Source organism: Vicugna pacos, chromosome 9 (genome assembly GCF_048564905.1).
Source record: "Vicugna pacos chromosome 9, VicPac4, whole genome shotgun sequence".
In the NCBI taxonomy this organism is placed as follows: Eukaryota; Metazoa; Chordata; class Mammalia; order Artiodactyla; family Camelidae; genus Vicugna; species Vicugna pacos.
In genome coordinates, this window is record NC_132995.1 from 49,625,118 (window position 1) to 49,648,932 (window position 23,815).

The 23,815-nt window shown below is 45.8% G+C and overlaps 1 protein-coding gene and 1 long non-coding RNA gene across 3 annotated transcripts in view; both read right to left on the reverse strand.

The window, feature by feature from the left end:
* The window catches only part of MAF (MAF bZIP transcription factor), a 343,813-nt gene that overhangs the window by 282,917 nt on the left and 37,081 nt on the right, over positions 1-23,815 (reverse strand). The window lies entirely within an intron of this gene.
* LOC140698500 (uncharacterized) lies at positions 16,468-22,618 on the reverse strand. The gene is made up of 3 exons (XR_012076300.1): positions 22,568-22,618; positions 17,558-17,611; positions 16,468-16,678 (listed from the first exon to the last, which is right to left on the reverse strand). It is a non-coding gene; the product is annotated as an uncharacterized lncRNA (long non-coding RNA).

Genomic DNA, 23,815 nt, shown 5'->3' on the forward strand with positions numbered 1-23,815 from the left:
TCGAGTGTCCTCTACTGCGAAGAGAAGCCACAAACTGTCTGGCCTGGATCAACTCAGACAAGATTTAACTAGTAAGAGTTGAAATCAAGTATCCTACTCAGATTATTAGGAGAAATGGGGCGGTTCCTTCTCCTGCTCTTTCAGGCTTTACATAAAAGTTGAATCGTACTTCCGTGAGAGTTGGGGCCATCCTTTCCTCTCCTGAAAAAAGCCTCTGGCAGGTGTTACAATATAGAATGTCCATTGTGTGTGTGTGTGTGTGTGTGTGTGTGTGTGTGTGTGTTTGTATGTGAGATGCCCAGGCCTAGAAGATGGACAAAAATAACATGAAACAATCACTTAGGGCTTCCAATGTCTTTGAAGAAGCACACGGCTCTTGTTTCACTGCCCCAAGTGGCCAACATCCCCATGTGGTCAGTACCAGCTTGGCACAGTGAAAATAAAGAAAACAAATAGCGAAAATCCAATACCATCGCTGGGAGCTGGCCTCTGGGTCTCTGCCCACATCTGAACTGCTTCACATAACCTCCTGGCCTCTAAAAATAGCTATTCTGGGGTACATATAATTTTTATAAGATGACTAATACAGGAATGCCCTTTGGGATAACTTAGTGTCTTAGTGTCTTTCTTTTCTCTCTATATTTATCTTCTCTTCACTGGTCTCTTTGTGTAAAAGTTAGACTGTAGCCATGAACCAAGAACATTAGCCAAGAAGTTATTATTTATCTATTCCTCAAAGGGCTATCATTTTTATCAACGGAAGAAAAGCTTATACTTTGAAAAGGGGGCAGAGTGATGGTCTTAGACCGGCATTTTCTTTCTCTGTCTCTCAGTATCACTTTTCCATTTGAAGGGTCCTGTCAAAAGGGGTTTCCAGCTATCCTGCTGCTTCGCTATTTTATATGCAGTGGAATCAAAAATGAAAGGGAAGCTGACGCACTCTAAAAAATTCCTTATGTTAAAGCCTGCTGCTCTAAGCCCCGATAACTAGGGGGGTGCTCAGCCACAAGCACTGACGTCTTAGTCTGAATCTCACTTGTCTCCTCTAAACCGAGAAAAAGGAGGAGACAAGTGGGGAAAGAGTCGGATATCGGTTCAGATCGCCTTCAATGGCCTTGGAGCGCATACCCAATTGTCGGTCCGGAGGTGAGAATTCCAGAAGATCTGCTGGGGGAGAAACCAACAGTGACCCATTCCTCACTTCCTGCCACCTCTATTTCAACATGGGCCTGCTGCTCCAGCGACCTCTGCACGACCTCCTGGGTGATTAACTCCGCTCCTGAGGACGATGGAGAAGTGAATTTTCTTATCCAGCGGTGTCGTCCCTTCGGAAATAGCATTTGCCCTCCTCCCCTGCCATCAAAACAAGAACTGGGAAACTGGGTGCATTAGGCCAGGCCAGGCGCCCCCATCACCCCCGGCATGAGAGCACAGGAGGAAGGGAGTGCGGGCGGGAGGGGGCCAGCGAGGGCAAGGACAGGACAGGCCGTGGGAAACTCATGCCCCCAGCTTTCCACACCCCCTCAAGGCTCACCTGGAGCCCTTGCCGGCTGCATCCTTGCTGGGTAACCTTACCAGATCTCTTGGCCTTCAGTTCTATTTTAAATTACACTCCCCCGAGGAACAACAACAGAATCTCCTTGGGTGGATGACCGGTTAAAAGTTGGCTGCCCAGAAGTACAGCTTGAGGACAGACAGACAACAAGATGTTATTCCTAAGCTTTAAGTTGCGTGTCAGTTTGTTTTCTGTCTTCCAGTGAAAACAGAATCCAAATGTAATTTATTACTGTTTTGCTTTTTGTTAAAGAAAAAAAAAAGGTGAGGTGCTGTGCATACGTCTGGTTCACCACCTGTATCTCATCACTGTGTGATGGGTTTTGCTCTTGGAAAGAAAGGAGTCAGGTCAGCTGGGCACCTGGATTGAAGAAACTGTGTACCACTCTCAGAAAGTGCCAGGAAGACCCCGGGAGTGCAACGCCACAACTCTAACTAAACCCTCAAAACCACGCGGGTTTTGATATATTACATGCAGTATCTTGTGTCCCTAAGACCTATGATTTACAAAATACTGCCAACAGCATTCACCTGAAAGACTGGTGACCAGTCACCGCCTCCTTTTCAGGACGTTGTCTATAAGAAGCCTGGACTTGGAAGAAAGCAAAGGGGATTTGGGGGGAAAAAAATCCAATGGCTTGAAATTTGGAAAAAAATCCAATCTGAGCCCGGGTTCTTCCATGGACAGTGAGCTGGGCTCTCAGTCCCTCCAGGCATCGGTTTTAACCTTCTCATTCACTGGTGATGATGACAGCGATGAAAACACAGCCTGTCTCACAAGCTTGCTGCGAGGATTAGATGAATTACTTTTAAGAAACTGTCACGCCTGCTTCAAAATCCTACCCAAGGATTTTGACCTTCTCGGGTGAAGCTTTCCTTAACCCTAATGCCACCGTATTAGACAGGAGCTCAGACAATCATATCCTGACTCTTAAGTGTTTCTACCCAGAAATGCTACTAGTTACTTCTGCTAGTATTTTATTATTCACATCAAGTTAAGTGATCATGACTAACATCCAGAGTGTGTGGAAATGCTGTCGGGTCCAGGAAGGGAAGAGGAGCTGGAAGTATTAGTGAGTATTAATACTTCTCACACATTTATATTTAGTATGTGCTATTCACGAAGGCTTGGAGACAGGGCCAAGCACTGCTTCATCTTCAGCTCAGCTCCAGCCCTGTAAGATCTTAATGGAAATCAAGGTCATAAATGGAGGCATGGACAAGTTACGTGTTTGTTATCTGCTTAGATGCCTCTCTCCCACACTTGATGGCATTTCCAGAATCAAGATCATGTCCAATTCACCATTGGTTCTACATGCTACGCACACAATAGGTGTTCAATAAAGGCATAGACAGGCAGATAGAGAGATACATAGAGAAAGACCATATATAGATAGATGATTGATAGACAGACAGACATAGACAAACAGGTAGAGAGACAGAATAGGAAACTAGAGAGAAGCCCCTTTTAAGCTATGAGACATTGCAATCTTAGTGCCTTCCTCAACTATGTAGGGCAGCCTTTACCAACACTGCCTTGAGTAGGCAATATACTTTTTATAAAACTTTGGCCCAGACAGAGTCTATGAAATTTCAGAGCATGGAATTCACTGCCAGTCTCTGTCAGTTGACAACAACAGCAACAAAAAGCACATATTTCATAATGGTCTGGGTAGGGAGGCTTTCTGCGTGCACTCCAAACTCAGATTCAAGCAGCAGCAGGCACCTGCAGGGTGAATGCATGTGTGTGTGTGTGTGTGTGTGTGTGCACGCATGCACCCAGAGGCTCACCATGTCTGCACAACCAGAAGATCCTGGGGAGATCGTGATCACAACTTGCCAAATCAGCACATTTCATTAAATGATAAAGTGGGTCATTTGGTGAATCTATTCTCAGCTCCAATCTGCTCTCAGCCAGCACAGAGTCACACTTAGACGTGCTGTTCCAACTTGGGAGTCGCCTGGTTTTCCTCTGTGAGGCTGCACTAAAACACTAACTCGAAATACACATTGATACCTGATAATGATGTCACCAGCAGCAGCCTTCAGTATGCACTGAGTATTTATTGCACCAGGCACTCTGATGAGTGTTTTATATTCAAAATCATGTTTACTTCTCGCAAGAATTCCAGAAGGAAGGTGCCATTGCACTGCCCATTTTACAGCGAAAGACACTGGCACTGAGAAAGGTTATGTCATATGTCCAGGGTCACACAGCTGCACGTCAGTGAAGCCGGTCGACAAGCTCAGCCGATCTGACTCCAAAACCAGACTCTATGTCCCTATGTTCCTGAATAAGCCTGACCAGAGAAGGATGTCACTCTGGATTCTGCTCTGTAGCACTTGGAATCCCATCGGTCTTTTTAAACTAGGAACAGGTTGCTGTTTGTGGCACATGGACTTGAGAACAGATGGCTCCTAGAAATTCTTCAGGTGCCATGGGATCTGCCACCTTGAAATGTCAAAGCAGCAAAATTCAAACCCAGGAGCCCTGGGCGCCAGGGAGACAGCTGGCATCTTTTTCACCCTAACAGATGAGGTCAGAGATGGAATGTGAAACCTCTGAACCTGAGAATGACAGTCCCAATTGATTAAGCACCTTGTGTATTTCAGGCTCTGAACTCCAGGCTTGACAGAGGTGCTCAAGGTACCCACGTGGCATGGACTCCACCCTACGCCACTTCACAGGTGAGTGCACTGAATCTCAGGGATGTAAAACAACTTCCACTGACAGTGAATGATCTGAGAAGTTGGAATTCAAGTCCCCATCTGACTGCACAGTGCAAATTTGAGTCTACATCCCACACTGAGAGAAAAAAAGTAGAAGACATTAGTTTTCTTTTTAATTTCCATGATAATTTTGAAAAAAAAATAGTGTTGAGGATGATCACTCTAGAGTATATTAAAATTTTTTATAAATAAAGTGAAAGAATCATGTCCCATTATAAGACAACAAATAGATCAAGGAAGTAAAACACCCCTGAAACAGCTGTGTGTGTGTGTGTGTGTGTGGGCACATGCACGTGTGAAGTTAAAGCACAATAAAAGATGCTATGTGCCTAGCATGCACAAGGTCCTGGGTTCAATCCCCAGTACCTCCACTAAAAATCAATAAATAAAAACCTAATTACCTCCCCAACAAAACAAAAAACAAAAGCACAATAAAAGATGCATCAAAACTAATGGAGAAAGAATTTTTGCTGTTAAAATTAATTACTTATGAAAAAATCAAGTCAGCTTCTCATACCAAATGCCAAAATTAAATTGTAGATGGACTGAAGATTTAAAAGTCAGATTCAAAAATCATAAAAATTAAAGTATGGTTGAAGAGTTAATTGGAGAGGATGGGGAAATCTTTCTCAACATAAAAGTAATGAAAGAATTTTTAAGCTTGAATATAATAGGAATATTGTAAAAGTATAAATATACTTACAATACATATACTTACATGGAAAAAATTTGTCACAAATATGACAAAGGGTTAATACACAATATATAAAGAGCTATGAGAAATCAACAAGGAAAACATCAGTAATCATGTCAAATGGAAAAAAGTGGAGGAGGGGAGGAAAAAATCAGAATTCATAGGAAGAAGAATAAAGATGGCTATTAATAAAACTAGGAAACTATTCAAAAGCAAATAAAGATATAAATACAAAGGATTGTATATTACCTATACAAATACTACATTGTATATCATATGTAATGTAAAGATACTAAAACAATAAGATATTATATTTCACAATCAAATAAAGTTCTATAAAATGATCTGATAAGGTAGTTACAGTGAAGTCAGCTGTCTCCTATAGTTTTTGTGATAGTATAAACTGGTTCAGTCTTTCCAGAAAGTAATTTTATTTCGTGTATTGAATTTTAAAATCACAGTTTAACAAATAATTCCACTTGTTAGCATTTATACCAAAAAAAAAATCAGATTTCAAAAAGATTTGTGTATAAAGATGTTCAGTACAGTGTTATCTATAATAGGGAAAACAAGGAGACAAATTAAATATCTAATAATAGTTTGATGAATACATTGTCTTATTCAAAAAGTAAAATGTTCAGAGGATTTTCAAAAATAATTTTTGGACAAAGTTAATTACTCAGAATGAGGAATTGAGACTGAATCCGTACAGCCACTGCCAAAAGGACCTCGGGAGGACCCTTATGGCCACCAGGCAGGTGGAGCACTAGACATTGCTCAGGAAAATGGGAGGGGGTGAGGGAGATGCTGAGGAAGAGCTGGCCACCTGGATAGAACACAGCTCCTAGTCGCCCTCGGGGAGGCCGTCTCCAGAAGGGCTACATTACTGCTCAGGCACTGGCGCCCAGGAGAAGTGCTGAGCACCAGCGCCCCCGGCTACCAGCAGTCATGAGAACCAGCAGTCTGGACAGCAACCACCCAACCTCACGGTGAATCAGTCGCTCTGAGCCCAAGTGTGTCCACACGCCAAAGGACCCGCCGGCCCCCTAAAGGGAAAACTGCCTGCGGGTGCTGGGTCCGCCCCTCGTGAGGTCCCTTCTGCCACCACCCCGCTCATCTTCAACAGGTGGCTGCGGCCCACCGTGAGCTCTCTGGGAAGCCCAGTGGGAAGCCAGGCCACACCTCGCTGGGTGTCTGCTTCCCAGCCTGGACCACAGAGATGGCAGCACAGCCTGGCCAAGCTCCAGGCGGGTAGCTGCCATAGAGGTACTCATTTCACAGCCCAGGCTGGAAAGAAACAACTCTGCGTCTAACTCTGGGCATCGGGACTGACCGTCTTCTGTTGTGTGCAGGGAAGAGCGGCTGTCTGCAGGTTGCTAGGAGAAGGAGCTGGGCCACGGAAGAATTTAGCAGTGTCTGCCACGGGGCACAGTCAAGGTCAGTGACAGTGACTACTATCACTACATCATTGCTGCCAGCACTACTACCGCCGCTGTCCCGACAGCGCTGCACCTGCTAACCGCTGCTGTTACTGCCCCTGCTGGGTTAATGCTCTTACCACCGACGCCGTCACTGCTGCTGCTGCTGCTGTAACTGATACTATTGCCATGGCGGTTGCTGTTACTACTATCACGATTATTACTACTATTACTACTGCTACTATTGTTACTATAAGAAACCCATGTGCACTTACAGCAACCACACGTTCTCAAACATAAGGAAACGATCCTGATTTGAGTTGTTCTGTCTCATCTCCAAGAGACCTCGCACAACTGTCAGATGGCGCACCTTGTGGCGCACAAAATACCTGTGCCCACTGCCCAAACGCTGGCTGTGTGAAGCAGTAAGACTGCAGGCTGGAGGAAAGCCTTACGAGGTCCCGGTAGGGATTCTCTGTCCACAGTTACTCACCACCAGCCCCAAGGCTGCCACACAGGAAGCACTCTCATTTTAAGGATGAGAACACCAGGGCTTCCATCGGTGAGGTGGCAGGCCAAAGTCTGCACAGCGGGTGAGCGACAGGGTCTGGATTCAAACAAAGCAGGCCCAGGGCTCCTGCCCTCACTAGGCTGCTGGGGTTACACGTGGCTAACAAAGAGCTTTAGGTGCCGGCCAAGCCAGCGTCCTGGCGGCGGGGAGTCGGTTTGGGGACAAGAAGCTAAGCTGATGGCTCCCAGTTCTCCTGACACCAAGCACTGCTGTCTTTGGGTGACAACTTCCTCCTTCACACAGCAAGCGGCCTGTCCCTGGTGGCCACTGGGCTCCTGGAGGGATGCCTGTGCAGGAACAGCAAGTGGGCTCTCCGTGCGCTGGGGAGGCACGAAGATGCTGGCGGCCAGGAAGGCAAACAGGAAGGCGGGTTCCCGGGCCTCTCTCGCTAGCTGGGCCTGGTGTCCCCAAGGCCCCCTGTGACTGTTATTTTTGGATGGGGCCACGTGATGAGTAAGTGCCTGTTGGATTAGATAGAGGCAAGGCCAGCTTCCAGACTGGTGTCGCCCAAGCAATTCGGGTCAGTGGCTCCAGGGTTGAGGCCACTGGCGAGGTTCCAAGTCCCCCCACCCCTGCTCCCCCCAGAGCTCTCCGAGGTCCATGGGTAACAAAGGGAAGTGGCAAGAGAAAGAGGGAACTGCGCTTCCACCCCCTCCAGGCCGAGCGCTCCAGGCTGCGCACCCAGGGCCGGATCTCATGACCATGGCCAAAGCCACTCGGGGCCTGGCGGATCTTGCAAGCTTGGACTTTCTGGGGCCTGCGCTCGGATGGGTCAACCAAGTTTCCTGGTTGGGAGGGATCAGCTTCCTTCCCCTTGGGGACTCACACCTCGACCCTGCAGCAATCCACAGCACTGCCCTCTGCACTGACCACGGCGAGGGAAGAGCTAAGGCCTCCAAGGGAAGGACTTTGAGGTGCTTGGTTTCTAAGTGACTTAGGCTCTGGCCTCTATATCATAAGTTGGCAGAACCTTTCCTATAAAAGAGAAGAAACTACCCCACTGTGTGACATTTCTGCACTGTGTGTGTGTGTCTCACTTGCATTTTTCTCTGTCTCTCACAACCACGTAAGCAACAAAAGTAATATTTTAAGATTTTTTTAAAAAAGCAAAAGCAGGTAACTGTGAATTCTGCATTCTACTGGACAGAGTCATTCAGGTGACAATATAACCAACAGTGACAAGTCCTAAGAGCAGATTCTTCCCAGGCCTTTAAAGGAGGGCAGGAGACAAAGGGGTCCCACCCATACGACTTGCGGCAGTCAGTATCACTCCCCGGTGCCCGACAGACAGGCGAGAGTGGAGACAGAATGGGTTGTGGAGCCAGAGAGAACTGGAGTCCAGTTCTGTCACCGCAGGGTGCCAGCAACATCACCGATGGAGCCGCCTTCCTGACTCTTGCTTTCATCGTTAAATGGAATGGTACCTACCCCAAAGGCCTGATGCCAAGACGACGAGGGCTGCGGATGCGGAGGGTTTATGTCTGACCCAGGGCGGATGCTCAGCCAAGGCGCGGGTGTTCTCAAGAGGGCAGCCCCTCCCACTTTCCCATGACTTCCTTCTCTCCCGTTTCCATAACCCCCTGTGGGCAGGAGAGAAAAGCTCAGCCACTAAGCAGTGCTCCTCTGTCTTAGTGTCCCGTCTTCTGGGCTGTCAGGATCTGGAACTCCACGAGTCTGGCCAAGTTTCAACACTAAGTGTGGCAGAGCAATTTCCAGGCCCTCTCTTGTACCAGCACAGAAGCCACATGCCAAGACCCTCCATCATCGAGTCTTGGACTGAAAGATGGGGAAACATTTGTGAAGATAAGTTTTTTTAAAGGCACGTAGCAGACAGTAAAACATGGCCAACTGTAGGAAAATACAAGCCTGGATGTGGAATACAAGAGCACATACAAAAATAAGAGGAATAACTGCAGTGCTATCCATACAGTAAGCGCTAGCTCCACACGGCTATTTAAATTTAAGTTACAATCAGTGAAATTAAAGATGCACTTTCTCTGTCACACTAGCATTATTCCAAGGCTTAACAGTTGCACGTGGCTGGTGGCCGCAACACTGGACAGCACGATGGACCCCTTCCATCACCAGAGAAAGTTCTCTTGGCCAGGGCAGATTTCGAGAGTGATTTCAGAATGTTATTTTCCCTATAAAAACACTTAAATACCAACAGGCAAAGGAAAACACTAACACATTGTTTTATTTTTCATATTCACCAATATGGTACCTGCATGATATTCCTATTCATAAACTGACTGGTATTAATTTATCACCAGTACCTAAAAATGGCAAACCTGACATGACAGAAGGAGGTGCTAAGCTGATAACACCAAATAGAGTGAGACTGACACACGAGTGTTTTTCCACATCTGGCCACAGCTGAGATGAGTCCCATAAAGTCCTGCACAAGCTCACACAATCTTGGGCCAGGCACCTCTGGCCCCCTCAGAGCAGGGCAATGTCTTTCACCACATCCCAAGAGGCCATTTGGCGTGCATTTCTGTTGTTTGTTTGTTTTCCTTCTTAACTCCTAGAATATTAAATAGATGGTCTTTGAGCCTTTCCCTCCAGGGTTTTAAATTCCATCCTTAAACAGTGTGGGGTGGGGGAGAAAGTAAGCCTGGTAGAAGAAAGGACTGCAGAGCAGACATTACAAAGTCCGCCACAAAATCCAGAGCAGTGCTGGACCTTGAATGCCAGCAAATCAAACTTGGAAAAGATACGTGTTCACTTTTAGGTGGACAGTGCAGTGCTGGACCCGCTGCATAGTTTTCGAGGCTTACCGCAAAATGACAATTCAGGACCCCCTGTTCAACAATTATCAAGAATTTCAAGAAGAGGACAGCAGAGCATGAAACCAAGTGTGGGGCCCTTCTGGGCAGGGAGTCCTGGATGACTGCATGCATCACAAGCCCATGAAGCCAGCCCTAGTGCAAAATTCTAAATTTCCACAAACCATCAGGGAAAAAAGTGATTCTAGTAGTAAACAGTGGACACTCCAAAATCTACTGGCAATTTTATATATATATATAATACACACACACACACACACACACACACACACACACACACACAAACATCTACCAATATCATCAAAGGGTTAAGGGGACTAAACAGACCCTAACATTTAATCTCATCAGGTAAAAAAACCAAAAAAATCCTATACTTGAGAGCTCAGAATTATGACCACCTTATCATAAGATAGTCCAAGACATCTGATTTTAAATATTCTTGCTCAGTAACACAGATGAAAATGAAAATCAATCAGAGAATTATTTTTTCTTCTCAGACTGGGATCCTACAGACTTTGTCTTGAAACTACACTTGGAGAATAAGCTTTCCAATCATATACCATAATTTACACCAGTTTTCTGTATGGATTGTGGTGACTTGGAGTGGAAGATTTCAGCATATTTGAAAAATGCAGGAAGTGGTAAGATCATTTTTAAGGTTCCCAGCAGGGGAGTCTATCTTTATGGAAACTTCTAAAAATTAAAACTATTCCATTTCATGTCAGGCCATGATGGTGTTAAGAGAAGCAACTTGCTTCACATGAGGACACATTACCTAATTTTTACAAGCACTGGAAGAAGCTGTCCATCAACTCTATCTATTAGATTTTTTTTGCTGGTCTCAGGCAGCAACATTACACGGCCAAGACTAAGATGGGGATTTGGGAGCTGAGCCTAAAGGGAACACCAACATGACTGCATGTTTGCAAAACGGAGTAAATATGTAGGAAGGGAGATAAGATCTTGGCTAGGAACAGACGCTGCTTGAAATCCTGCTTCTACTGTTTCCGAGCTCTGGGAACTTGGACAAATTACCATCTCTTTCTGCCTCTGTTTCCTCCTCTGTAAAATGGGTAGAATGAGTACCAGCCTCATGTACATGTGTGGATTAAAGGGAAAAGGCACATAATACAGTATGTTAAATACAGACAATCCTACTGTACTATAATTATGTAATGTGACAAATATCATTACAATGACAACCATGCACACATATAAATGTATTGAAATAACAAGCTGTACACCTTAAATTCACACAAGATCACATGTCAAATATATCCAATTAAAAAAACCTGACAATGGACCAACTATTAAAATTATTACTGTAAGTTATAGTGGGGAGGATGGACTTGTATGACATATTTACGAGCTGAAAACTAAGGAAGAATCTAAATACAGACAACATAATTTTCTAAGCCCAGATATTCAGACACATGATGTGACAACCGCAGGTTCCCTATGGGGGCAAGGAAGCAGAAATCTTTAACTCATGTCATTGTTGGGAAATGCAGGACATGGCTGAACAGGACACGAGGACCGGTCTCAAGTGTTTTTTCTTTGAAACATTCCTTTATGATAAGGTGTATAGTATTATGAGTGAGGGCAATGAGATAGTGAAGAGACACCTGGTCATTCGCAAGCATCCTTCACACACACACACACACACACACACTCAAACACACACACACACACTCAACACACACACAACTTGATCTCAAAAGTATACTTAGAAATACCTTTGTGGAAACTCTTAAAATAATTAACTCTAAAACCAATGAAACAGCCTATTCTATACAGTGCTGTACAGATGTGAAAAAAAAAAAAAAACCCTGCACCTTCTGGAACTGATACAACATAATTTACTGTGAAAGAGTATTTCAGATTCATCAGGTATGCCTTGGGTCCCCAAGGAATTCAGTTGGTGATGTCCTAAACGCTAGTGTTATATGGATGTTTTATACATAAATAAATCCTAGAAACCACATAAAGTGAGGCTGGTGTTGGGTGTTTGTCTACAATTGACACTTTCACTCCTTGATTTCCACGATCCCAGGCCAGATCCCTTATTTTGGTTTACAAATTATATTTATGTCTGTTACACACACACACACACACACACACACAAGAGGATATAGAACAAGTATCCTGTTTCTTAAATATATCCCTAAAACATGGGCTCAGGAAACACACAGGTTCACAAAAAAAAAAAAAAAACCCCGAGATCCAGTTGCCTTAATAAACACATCACAGATTTGATAGAGTGGTTGTTTCTTTTTTAGACCTGATTTATCTGTCACTTTCTTTCCAAATTTGATTTATTGGTCAATTTCTATTCAAGATTTGATTTATTGGCCAATTTCTCTTCAAGATTTGATTAAAACCCGTTACATAAGTCTTTTCAGATCTATTTCTAAATATCATATATATTTCCAAGTATAGATGCTTTAAGTCTTTATTCATAAATGTTCTTGACTGATGCCTGCTTTTTCATTAGTTTTTTTTTAACTCCAGGTAGTCATTTATTCTGTAATTGGAATCAGCATAAACAAACCATAAAGTCCAATTGTGTCATGAATTACTCATCTCTCAGATTCACTGAGAAAAGAAGTTTAAGATTTAACAAGGCAAGAACAGTTTGCGTGTGCGGGGCTGGTGCACGTTGTCTGGCTGGCCTTCAATCTCTGGATTTCCAGATTCATTATAAAACATTTCCACAAGGAAAGCTTCTAGGATGACATCTCCAGTGACCATTAATTAGTCTGTGGCCACATGGATGGCCTAGAAGATGGAGAGTCTTATTTCATTCTGGAAAACACTTTATTTCAATGGACTCACGGTGTTCTGTCTCCTCTCTTTGGCACGTCTCTACAGACTTCCAGAGAAGCCGACGCTGGTACCCTTCCCACCCGACTCGAGGACCTGTGACAAGCCAGCACAGCACGCCCCCGGGATGTGGGCGCCCCGGGGAGGGTGGCCCGCACTGCAGACGTGAGGCAGCAGCCTGGCAGAGTGGGGAAGTCGGGAGCTGTGTTTGAGAGCCCAGAGACACAGGCCTCCTTCCTGCCCACGCTCCTTAAACTTCTCTGGACAAGCAGGATGCTCACTGACTAGATACCAATCTGTGTGCTCCTCTGGGGGGATGGGATTTGGGCTGATCTGATTGAGCTACATCAGCAAACGCTACTCTTCAGAAAAGAAAGATCTCCATCCTCCCCACTCACAGACAAAGCATCTTAGCCTAGCTTCTTCATCTGTAAAATACGAAGCACCTTACCTACTGTGGAGGGCGGCTGTGAGGAGTAAAGGAGCAGAGGTGTGCCAAGCACCGCGCCCCGTGTCTGGCCATGGTGGCTGCTGTGATCTAGCTCAAGGGATGATGATTAACAACAAGGACCACCGAGAGAGCACTGGGTGGCACTACTGGGGCAGCCCTGGTGCAGTGCAAGTGTGTGATGATGGATCAGTTCATCGACCAGAACAACGCTGTGAGCCCCCCACTGACAGCCGGGTAAACTGAGGCACAGTATGTCAGCTCCAGCAGAGCCAAACTCCACTCCAAGTGGGTGCTGAACCCCTCTTTAGTACAGCCTGCTACACCACAAGAGAGCCACAGGATATTGTCTGCAAAACCATGATGGAGTTCTAAGTTACTGAACTATTTCAGGCCATCAATGTCAAATTTAAGGTGAGAAGCTGGTGTGCCATTAGTAAAGACCAAGCTTACTCGATTCTCGGCCTGGCCCTTGGCATGGCCAGTAAAGCCCAGCGTTGATTACACTGGTCACCTCCCCAGCGTGGAAACCTCCCTTTCAGGTTGAGACCCCTCTGAAAATGATCCCCTCTAGTTCTGCTTTGTCTGTCTGAAGCCTGACACCGAGGTGGATCGTCCTGCAGCATCTGAAAAAGTGCCATGGCCAAAACCTTGGCAGGCAAGGCGAGACAGGGTCACCTCCTCTCAGCAGCCCTGAATTCCACTAACCCAGAAGGTCAAAGACCATCGCCCTCCCTCCACTGAATCTATCGATGAAATGCCACTTCCACGACAGCACATTATGGACTGATTGTTCCGTAAATCAAGGAGGGCCCCCTAAAAACAACAGGAAGGAAAGCAACCTCCGAAATGGTTCCACTTCTAGAGCATAAGCTGCAGGCTGCTGAGTTCCTAGACACAGGCAGTCTGGCCACCATGCGTCGTGGTGTGAACCGAGGCTGGGGAAGCTCCTTCCATCTCTGCTGCTCCACCCGCCGCCTCCACTGCAGCCACCCTGACTTCCTCACCCACATGCTGCCCCCCTAAACCCACGAGGTCGGCACTGGGAGCTCTGCCACCCACCAGGGTCTGCAGAGCCTGGTCCCTCGCCTTGTGTTGGATGGGGATGCCGCCTGGATGGGCGGGGACCATTAACCTCAAGGAACACTCACACATTGACCAAAGAAATGGTGGGCTGGAGAAGGAAGGAGAAGAGAAGTGGTCCTGAAGGTCTGCAGGGGCTTAGGTAAGAGGACAGAAGGGGGCAATGTGTTTATTCCCTGCACAAAAATTAGGGGAAAGGAGAGAGAGCAAGTGAGACAAACTCTCTGCTCACCACACTTCCCAGTTGGCTCCTGCTCTGCTGGAACACCGGCTCCTCTGCTGAACCATCGCTTCCAGCTCTGACTCCCTCGGGCACAAAACCCTGCGAGACCTCACTCCAAGACAGCCTCCACACGGCCCTCCAGGATGGACAACTCTCTGGGCTACATCAGCAGCCAGCAGAGCAGTATGAGGGCAACAGCGACAGTGTAAGTCAGGGGCCACACCTGCAGGCGAGGTTACCCTCCCTGTAACGGGGTCAAGTCTGAAACAAACGCCCTCTGCTGCCTTCTCCTCACTGCCCTTGCCAGGGTCACTGGCTGTGCTCCCTGGGTGTATTTGCCCAGGTGGGGGATGGTAGGATTTTGTACCCTCTAGGCTGTGGCTGGAGGTGAGTGCTGAAGCTGCAGGCACACGTAAGATTCTTTCTGTATGTAGGTTCCCAGCCAGATTATAAGGAACCATAACCCAGAGGACCTGGGGGAGTGGCAGTGATGGTTCAAGAAATAATCTCTCTAGACTGATGGTCACTCTTGGAATCATGGCACTGGGGGAACGTCAAGAAGACCCTCCCCGGTCCCATGAACAGCAGAGCTGAGAGCAGGAACACCTAGGTCCGCTCCAGAACCACACACCGGGGAGCCAGCACACTTTCAAGGACCTTACAGTCGCCTCTCCTGAGGGATCACACACCCACTTTTGAAAAGGGGTCACTCAAGGAAGAGACCACCTTACCAGTGCTGGGTCACCAGCTAGGATGTACCCCCTCCCCCAAGTACCCTGTGACTATGCACAGCATCAGTGGTCCTTGAAGGGCTTGTCTTCCTCTCCGTCAGCCCAGGCAGCAACGCAGCCAGGGCATCATTTCCAGTTTTGAATCAGGTTCACACGTGGCTATTCTCTCATGCGTGATTTCTCGCCCTCCTTCTTACATTGTTTTCATCACAGAAGTGCACGCCCTGTGGTCACTTAGAGAAGCCAGAAGGGCACAGCCAAGCTTGGGTCCAGCTCTCCCCCTTTTCATGAGATTCCCAAATTGGCCCTGGCAATTACAAGGGGGAAGACGTGGACCTTGCTGTCTTGGGGACCTTTTGTAACTGAGGTCACACCCCTCACTTTCCTGCTTGAAGCTCCATCCCTGTGTTGTCACCCTTGTTTTTTTTTTGGACCACCTGGCAGCCCAGAGCAGGAGTTAGCAAACCATGATCCATGGGCCAGATTCTCACTGCCCAGTTTTGCTCAGCCTAAGATGGCCTTCACATTTTAAATGCTTTTTAAAATCCAAGGAAACAGCCATTATGGAAAACAGTATGGAGACTCCTCAAAAAACTAAAAATAGACTTACCATATGATCCAACAATGCCATTCCTGGGCATTTTTCCAGAGAGAAACAACTCAAAAAGATACATGTACCCCAATGTTCATAGCAGCACTATTTACAATAGCCAAGACATGGAAACAACCTAAATGTCCATCGACAGATGACTGGATAAAGAAGCTGTGGTATATTTATACAATGGAATACTTCTCAGCCATAGAAAAGAATAAAATAATGCCATTTGCAGCAACATGGATGGCCCTGGAGAATGTCATTCTAAATGAAGTAAACCAGAAAGAGAAAGAAAAATACCATATGATATCACTTATATGTGGAATATAAAAAAAAAGACAAATGAACTTATATATAGAACAGAAATAGACTCACAGACATAGAAAACAAACTTAAACTTATGGTCACCAGGGAGGAAGGGGGTGGGAAGGGATAAATTGGAAGCTCGAGATTTGCAGATACTGACTGGTATATATAAAATAGATAAACAGCTTTATACTGTATATCACATGAACTATGTTCAATATCTTGCACTAGCTTATGGTGAAAAAGAATATGAAAATGAATAGATGTATATTCATGTGTGACTGAAGCACAGTGCTATATACCAGAAATTGATACAACATTGTAAATTGACTATACTTCAATTAAAAAAATGTTTAAAATTTAAAAAAAATTTTAATTAAAAAATTTTAAAAATAAAAATCCAAGGAATATTTTGTGACACGTGAAAATTACATGAAGGTCAAACTTCAGTGTCCGCAAATCACATGCATTTACACCATGCCCAATCATTACACACCATCCAGGGATGCTCTCTCACACCAGAGGCACAGCTGTGTAGCTCCCACAGAGCCAGCTGAAAATATGTGGTATCTGGTCATTTGCAGAAAAATTCTGCCGATTCCTGGTCGGGGTTGGGCCTTGCTCTACCCAGTTCTGTCTCCTGCTTCAACCCAGCTTTGCTCCTGTTCTTTTCTATACATTGGGATTCGCAGGAAGATATATCTTCAAAATGTCTGTAGGATAAAACGCACCCTCTTTAGCTTGGTGCAGAGACCTCAGACCTACCTGCTCTTATAAGACCTTAACCTGGCGTGTACAGATGGCCGCACTGCTGCACCCTGCTCTCAGGACAAAGGGAGATGCTGGCTGTCACACAAGCTGCCCTCTTGCCTCATGCTCTGAGCCTTTGCACCTGCTGTTCTCTCATCTGAAACCCCTTCTCTGACCGCCTGGGGAACTCTTGTCCTCCCACAAGACTATTTCAAGTCTTACCTCTTTCGTAACACTTTCTCAACCTCTGCAGTAATGTGACCCTCCCTCCTCCTCTCTGGCCCCTCCCGCTTCCCTGCTGGGACAGGATCTCAGCTCTTATCACTTGGCTTCTTAAAGCACAGACTGCGCTGCCAGGCAGCTGGTCTCGCGTTCTCCCCACTTGGAGCTACTGTCACTGGACTGTGATTTCCATGAGGGCTTTTTTTCCCCTGTGGTTATGTTCACAACACTTAGTGCCGAGGCTGGTGCATACTTGGCGTTGGGTAAATGCTGACCAATGAGAGGGCAGCACTGTGGTTCTAATGCCCTCCAGCCCTAATCCAGCCGATTCCCCTCAGCCATGCCAGCTAGATGTGTGGGCAACAGCCAGAAAATGTGACGAGGCCCCACACTTCCACAAGGCAAAGCTGAAGGAGCAGGGAGGTTCAGGAAGGGGTCTGAATTTCCAATTTTCTATGTGACCCGTGAGCCTCAATTTCTCCACTTGTGAAATGGGTTATTAACATTCCCATCCTACAGATTTGGGAGCCTTAAGTGCAGTAGGAAAACAAAATGCCTGGCACAAAGCAGGTGCTCAAAAATGCCAGCTGTCACCGTGAACCTCTGCCTTGGCAACAGACCTGGGTCTCTTCTGCGGGAGGCACCATTTCTCAAGGCACAGTGTCTCCAACTGCCTATAATGTAAGAGAAGCCTGCTTAGTCCAGAGTGGGCAAAGAGCCTCCCAAAGACCCCCCCAAAGACCCCAGTGCCTCTGAGCCCCCCGCCCAGAGCCAGAGACCGCCGAGAGGTGAGGCCAGCGTGAGCCCATCCTGGGGCTCCTGGAACCTTACGCCACCCTGGTGACAGAAACCTCCTTCGGGGGGAAGCTCCGGCAGACAGCCTGGAGTCAGCTTGTGTTCAGAAAGCACCTTTGTCCAAGAGATGCCTCAGCACACTGTCTGCTACCCAGTCTGCCGTTTTCCAGGAGCCTGGGGGCTGGCGCAGCCGAGGTGAGCCGGGTGCCAGCCCTGTGCCCAGTGACACCAGAGCCTCAAAAGAAGCCCAAAGGAAGGGAAGAGTCCTCAGCATCCCTTTCCCTACCTTCTGAAGGGCCACCCAGCACACAGGAAAGCCCCAGGATTCTATGGCCATTTCACAAGGGCAACAGATCTTCATTTCTTAGCCCCCCCACTGCTTGATAACAACAACCAGAGAGACAGCAGCAGCGAAAGCGAAAGCGCTGAAACCGTGCAAATGGCAGCAGCGGGGCTCCTTAAGGTGGCCCTGTCAACAGCCTTGGAGACCAGGGTCTCCAGTTTACAGATGAGGAGACTGAGGGACCTGAAAAAGGCAGAGTGACCAACTAAAGTATCCCAGATCTGTGAGCCCATTTCTCAGCCACGCTGGTCCTCACTCACTAGGACAAGGGAAGCGTGTGCCCTGCCAAAGATGCCGAGACAGAGGGAAAGGTCGTCCCAGGGGCATGTGAGAGCTGCTGGGAGTGGCTGAGAAGAGTCAGGGATCGGGTCAGAGTTCTAGAGGTTTGAATAGCATCTCAGTAAGTGTATGTGACAAGACAGAGGACAGGAGGTCCAGGGCAGATGCTTACTGAAGGATGAGGTCCCCTTTGTATCACCCAGTGCTCCTCTGAGAGACCCCTTGCCTCAGGCGCTCCTGGGATGCTCACTAGAAAGGCAATTCCTGAGCCCAAACCCAATTTCAAAGACTCATAACTCTCAAGGTAAGTCCCAGGAGACTGACCTTGGGACAAGCTCCCACAAGTGAGATCTTGCAAACTGTAAGAGATACATCAGCGTGCTCCCTGGGTTTCTGAGGCCTCGCCCTCTACCAGTGCATTGCCTTGTGTGGGCTTTCAGCCCGAATCTTTTAACCTTACCCCTGTTGTCCTGGGACTGCACTTTCTAGTAAAAAAAAAAAAAAAAAAAGCTTAATGCTGGCCACTGTGGAAAGCTGGTTGTTAAATATCGACCTGCCTCCCACCAGAAGTCAGGGTACCAAAGAGGTAAGAAGGGGCCAGGTACCAAAGGACACTGAATGCATTTCAGAGACCTCAGACTGTAATCCACAGAGTGTTGGTTCTTGACTTAGCTCAGATTCCCGAAAAACCAGAGCCTGAGGCAAGCATTTGCTGATTTCTGCAGTGTAAATACATTCACTTTGGCTGATTTTAAGCCACCAACGCGACATCACTAACTGCAGAGCTGGGAAGAGACGTACATTACCAGACCAACATATAATATTTCTACCAAGTAGATACAATAGACAGAAATGACCTCACGGGTGTAAATAGTAAAATGTAGTAAAGTAATTAGGAAGTGATGCTTTTGTTTACTTATTACCTTATTGTAATATAATTACCATATATAATAATATAGTTGTAATATTATATACAATTTAATTTTAAATAATGACTCCCAATGAGTTGGCTCCCAGAATTTTTGAAAACTTGACAACCAGCTCGTGCAAGGTAGAGCAAGCTTACTTAAGCACACGGTGGTATCTCAGCTTACCATATACGGTCCATCTTATGCACTTTAATACCTTAATCATGCGATTCCATCTTCTGGGGATTAACTCATCTCCCTTTGGGTAGCCAGGAAATTCCTAAACAGCCTTTACTCCTTAGCTCAAGCCGCGGATCAAAGAATGCCCTGAGTGTTCACCAGCTATGCCATAATTTGGTCCAGCAGATTTACTTTATTTTATTTTATTTATTTATTTGGGGGGGAGGTAATTAGGTTCATTTATTTTTAGAGGAGGTACTGGGGATTGAACCCACGACTTTGTGCATGCTAACATGTGCTGTGACACTTGAGCTATACCCAGCCCCCTCCACCAGTAGATTGATTTTAGACAGAAGAGAGCTAAGTTGGTTTCTTGCCTTCCAGGGGCCCGGGCCAGTACTGCCTGAACCCACAAAAACAGACCTTCAGAAGGAGATTTTAAGCTGAGGGATCTCATATGAAGGAAACACAACCTTAAAGAAGTTGAAGCCTCGGAATTTGTTGGTGATATTCTGCAACCAACTCAACGGTAAAATAACAGAAATTATGGGTGAGGGTTGAGCTGGGAGAGCAGATATCTAAGCAACCTGTGAAAATGTCCTTCTGGAATTCTTCATCCCAAGCACAGCTGTCACCTTCACATGTTAGCTATGTGACCTAAGCCACTGGATCATCTCTCTGTGCCTCAATTTACTCATCCAAAAAATGGGAATAATTCATCATAACCACACTATAGGGTTGCTATAAGGACTTAATACACATGAAGAGCTTAGAGCAGTGCTGGACAAGAGTCAGCTATGTTGGTGATTTTCCGTTATGGGTTCTCTGCCTTCTTTGTACGCATACATGCTCTTTTGGGCCAACACTCTATCAGACAGACCTCAGCTAGAGAGATTTTTTTTAATTCAATTCCATTGCTAGTGCCAGCTCTATCGATGCTTGGGCTGCTGGGGAAGAGCTAGGAAAGACTTTTCTGCCAAGGTAATTTCCCAAAGTTTCCGTTTTTGGAGGAGAAAATTAGACAATGGCCAAGATCAGCAGTTTGAGGGTGGAGGAGGAGAAAGCTGGGGCTTCTCTTTGCCAACGATCTTGTCACAGCATTTTCCGGGCCCCCGGGTGCAGAGGGGAGTAAAAACATCCCTGGCTGTGAGCAAGGAGAAATAGATCCATCAGTAGAGTCAGCCCAAATGCAGAGCACAGATGGACCAACTAAGGCCGTTCTGCTTCTAGGCGTTGGCTGCACCTACAATTTGAACCCTGGTTGCTCTGTTTACTAGTAATGTGGCCTTGGGCATGTCAGAGTCTCCATGACTCAGTTTTCTCATCTGCAAAATAGGGATCATAACAGTGGCCCATGGAACAGAACAGAGAGCCCGGAAATAAACTCAAACCCCTATGGTCAATTAATCTTCAACAAAGGAGGCAAGAATATACAATGGAGAAGACAGTCTCCTTGGCAACTGATGCTGGACAGTCTCATGTAAGTCAATGAAGTTAGAACACTCTCACACCATACACAAAAATAAACTCAAAATGACTTAAAGACTTAAATATGAGACATGGTACCTAAAAACTCCTAGAAGAGAACATAGGCAAAACATTCTATAATATAAATCAGAGTAATGTTTTCTTAGGTCAGTCTCCCAAGGTAATAGAAATAAAAGCAAAAATAAACAAATGGGACCTAATCAAACTTCCAGGCTTTTGCACAGCAAAGAAAACTGTAAACAAAACAAAAAGACAACCTACAGACTGGGAGAAAATATTTGCAAGCCATGAAACTGAGAAGGGCTTAATATCCAAAATATAAAAACAACATAAAACTCCACAACAAAAAAAATGAAACTACTCAAACAAAAAGTGGGTACAAGACCTAAATGGACATTTCTCCAAAGAAGACATACAAATGGCCAATAAGTACATGAAAAAATGCTCAATATCGCTACCAGAGAAAGAGAAATCAAAATTACACTGAGGTATCACCTCACACTGGTTGGAATGGCCATCATCAAAAAAATCTATACATAATAAATGCTGGAGAGGGTGTGGAGAAAAGGGAACCCTTCTACACTGTTGGTGGGAATGTAGTTTGGTGCAGCCATTATAAAAACAGTATGGAGATTCTTTAAAAAACTAAAAATCTCCTGGGCATATATCTGGGGAAAACTCTAAATGGAAAGGATACACACACCCCAGTGTTCACAGCAGCCTTATTTACAATAGCCAAGACATGGAAGCAACCTAAATGTCCACTGACGGTTGAATGGATACAGAAGATGTGGTTTATGTAAACAATGGAATACTACTCAGCCATAAAAAAGAATGAAATAATGCCATTTGCAGCAACAATGGATGGACCTAGAGATTATCATACTAAGTAAATCAGACAAAGACAAATATCTTGTATCACTTACATGTGGAATCTAAAATATGATACAAATGAACTTATTTACAAAACAGAAACAGATTCACAAACATTGAAAAAACTTACGATTTTGAAAGGGAAAAAGGAGGTGGGGAGGGATGTATTAGGAGTTGCAGATCAGCAGATACAAACTACTATATATAAAATAGATAAACAACAAAAGGGAACTATATTCAATATCCTGTCATAAACTATAATGGAAAGGAAAAAAAGTACCAGTGCCCAACTTTCAGAGTGTTGTAAAGATTAAGCAGGATGATCCTTGTTATGCATGAACATGGTCAACCTTCAGTAATGCTAGTTATTTTTATAAAATCAGGGGTCACGTGTAAACGCTCATTTTTTCAATTGATGCATATGAAGTGTTCGGCCTATGTTATGAGGGGCGAGGATTCAGGAGAAACATAGGTTCATTCCAGCCAGCCGTGCTGCACATCTGAAGGAGAGCGCAGGTGGCCTGGGGCCACAGATCAGACACTGGAAACCTAAGTTAGGCAGTAAGGGAAGGCTTCCTGGGAAGGGGCCTTTAAGCCAGGTGCTTCAGGGGAGGGGGCGGGAAACAGTCCACGTGAGATGGAAGCAGCTCGGGGAAGCACGGTGGCCTCTCTCGCTCACTAGCACAGATGAGAATGTGAACCTCGTCCCTACAACCTGACCACTGCAGGGACCAGCCCGCCAGAGACCATCCAAGCCAACATACCTGACGACCGACCGGATCCATTGGGTCTTGGGTTGCTTGGGTCCGTGGAAGCCATTTTAGCAGCACGACGTGACGTTGTCGTAAAAAGCCGGAAATCAAAGTGTTAAAGGGAAAGGGGTCCACTTACGATTTTGACCATACTGAGAGAGCACCTGGGGAACTTTACACTAAAAAGAGAAAGACGAAGGAAGGGAGGGAAGGAGGGAGGGAGGGAGAAGGGAGGGGGAAGGAGGATCAAGCATCCCATCTCAAGGAAACGTCATGGTTTCAAGTCAGGTACCCTTCTCTCTGGTGAACCACGTTGATCAGTTTGTCATTTCAAATGACCTTAGGGCAGTGCTTTATTTCTTTGGGTTAAAATTAAAAGGCATTATTGGAACTGATTTATATTATTTATTTTCTCATTTAAGACAAAAGAGAAAGCTGGGGTCAAACTTGCTGGGTTCAGCTCCATTATATGAAAAAAGTGAAGCATGGATGTAGCTGAGCTCCCTGAAGCAGAGAGCGGGGGATTTTCATCACAAATTGGAATTCAGCCCCAGGCCCTGAGGATACACCATCAAGCCAAACTGATAGCCCCTGCCTTCCTAGATCGTACCATCTAGCTGCTGTTCCATTCACAAGTCTAGTGGCTTTCCTGGGGAAAACAAAACAAAACATCACTCTTCCCTTTGGTTCTAGGACTTTTAACCTGGTTCTCATGTTTGTCATGGGAGCTCCTGATCCTAGGAAGCTTTTAAACTCTTAAGAGATGATCACAGGGTAACTTTCGTGCTTCCTTTCTCTGAAACCAGGCAGATTATTCACAGCATTTGTTTATTTTTGGCTGGACACGTGCACTTCTCTTCTGAACCAACAGAAACACCACAAAAACCCCTACCCAGGGTGTGCCTTTGTGATCTTGCCTGGTCACTGTGTGATTGTTTGGGGGCTGTTTACTTTGATCTAATTGCCATTTCTGAAACCACAGGACAACTCAAACACGAACATCACGCCTGAGGACACTGGCCGTGGTTTGAGTGGGCTTAGCTATTAACCGAGCTCGCACCACCAGAAAGAAAGCCTGTGGAGGCCCCTTGCTTCCGGCTACTGATGGTTTGTGCATGAACATAACACTCTCATTAGAAGGAACCACTGTTGAGGCAGACGGTCATTGGGTTTACCATTTGAATCGCCCCGACGGTCTACATAGCAAGAACCAAAAGGCCCAGTCATTCTTTCTCTTCAACAATGCATGTCTCTATGCAA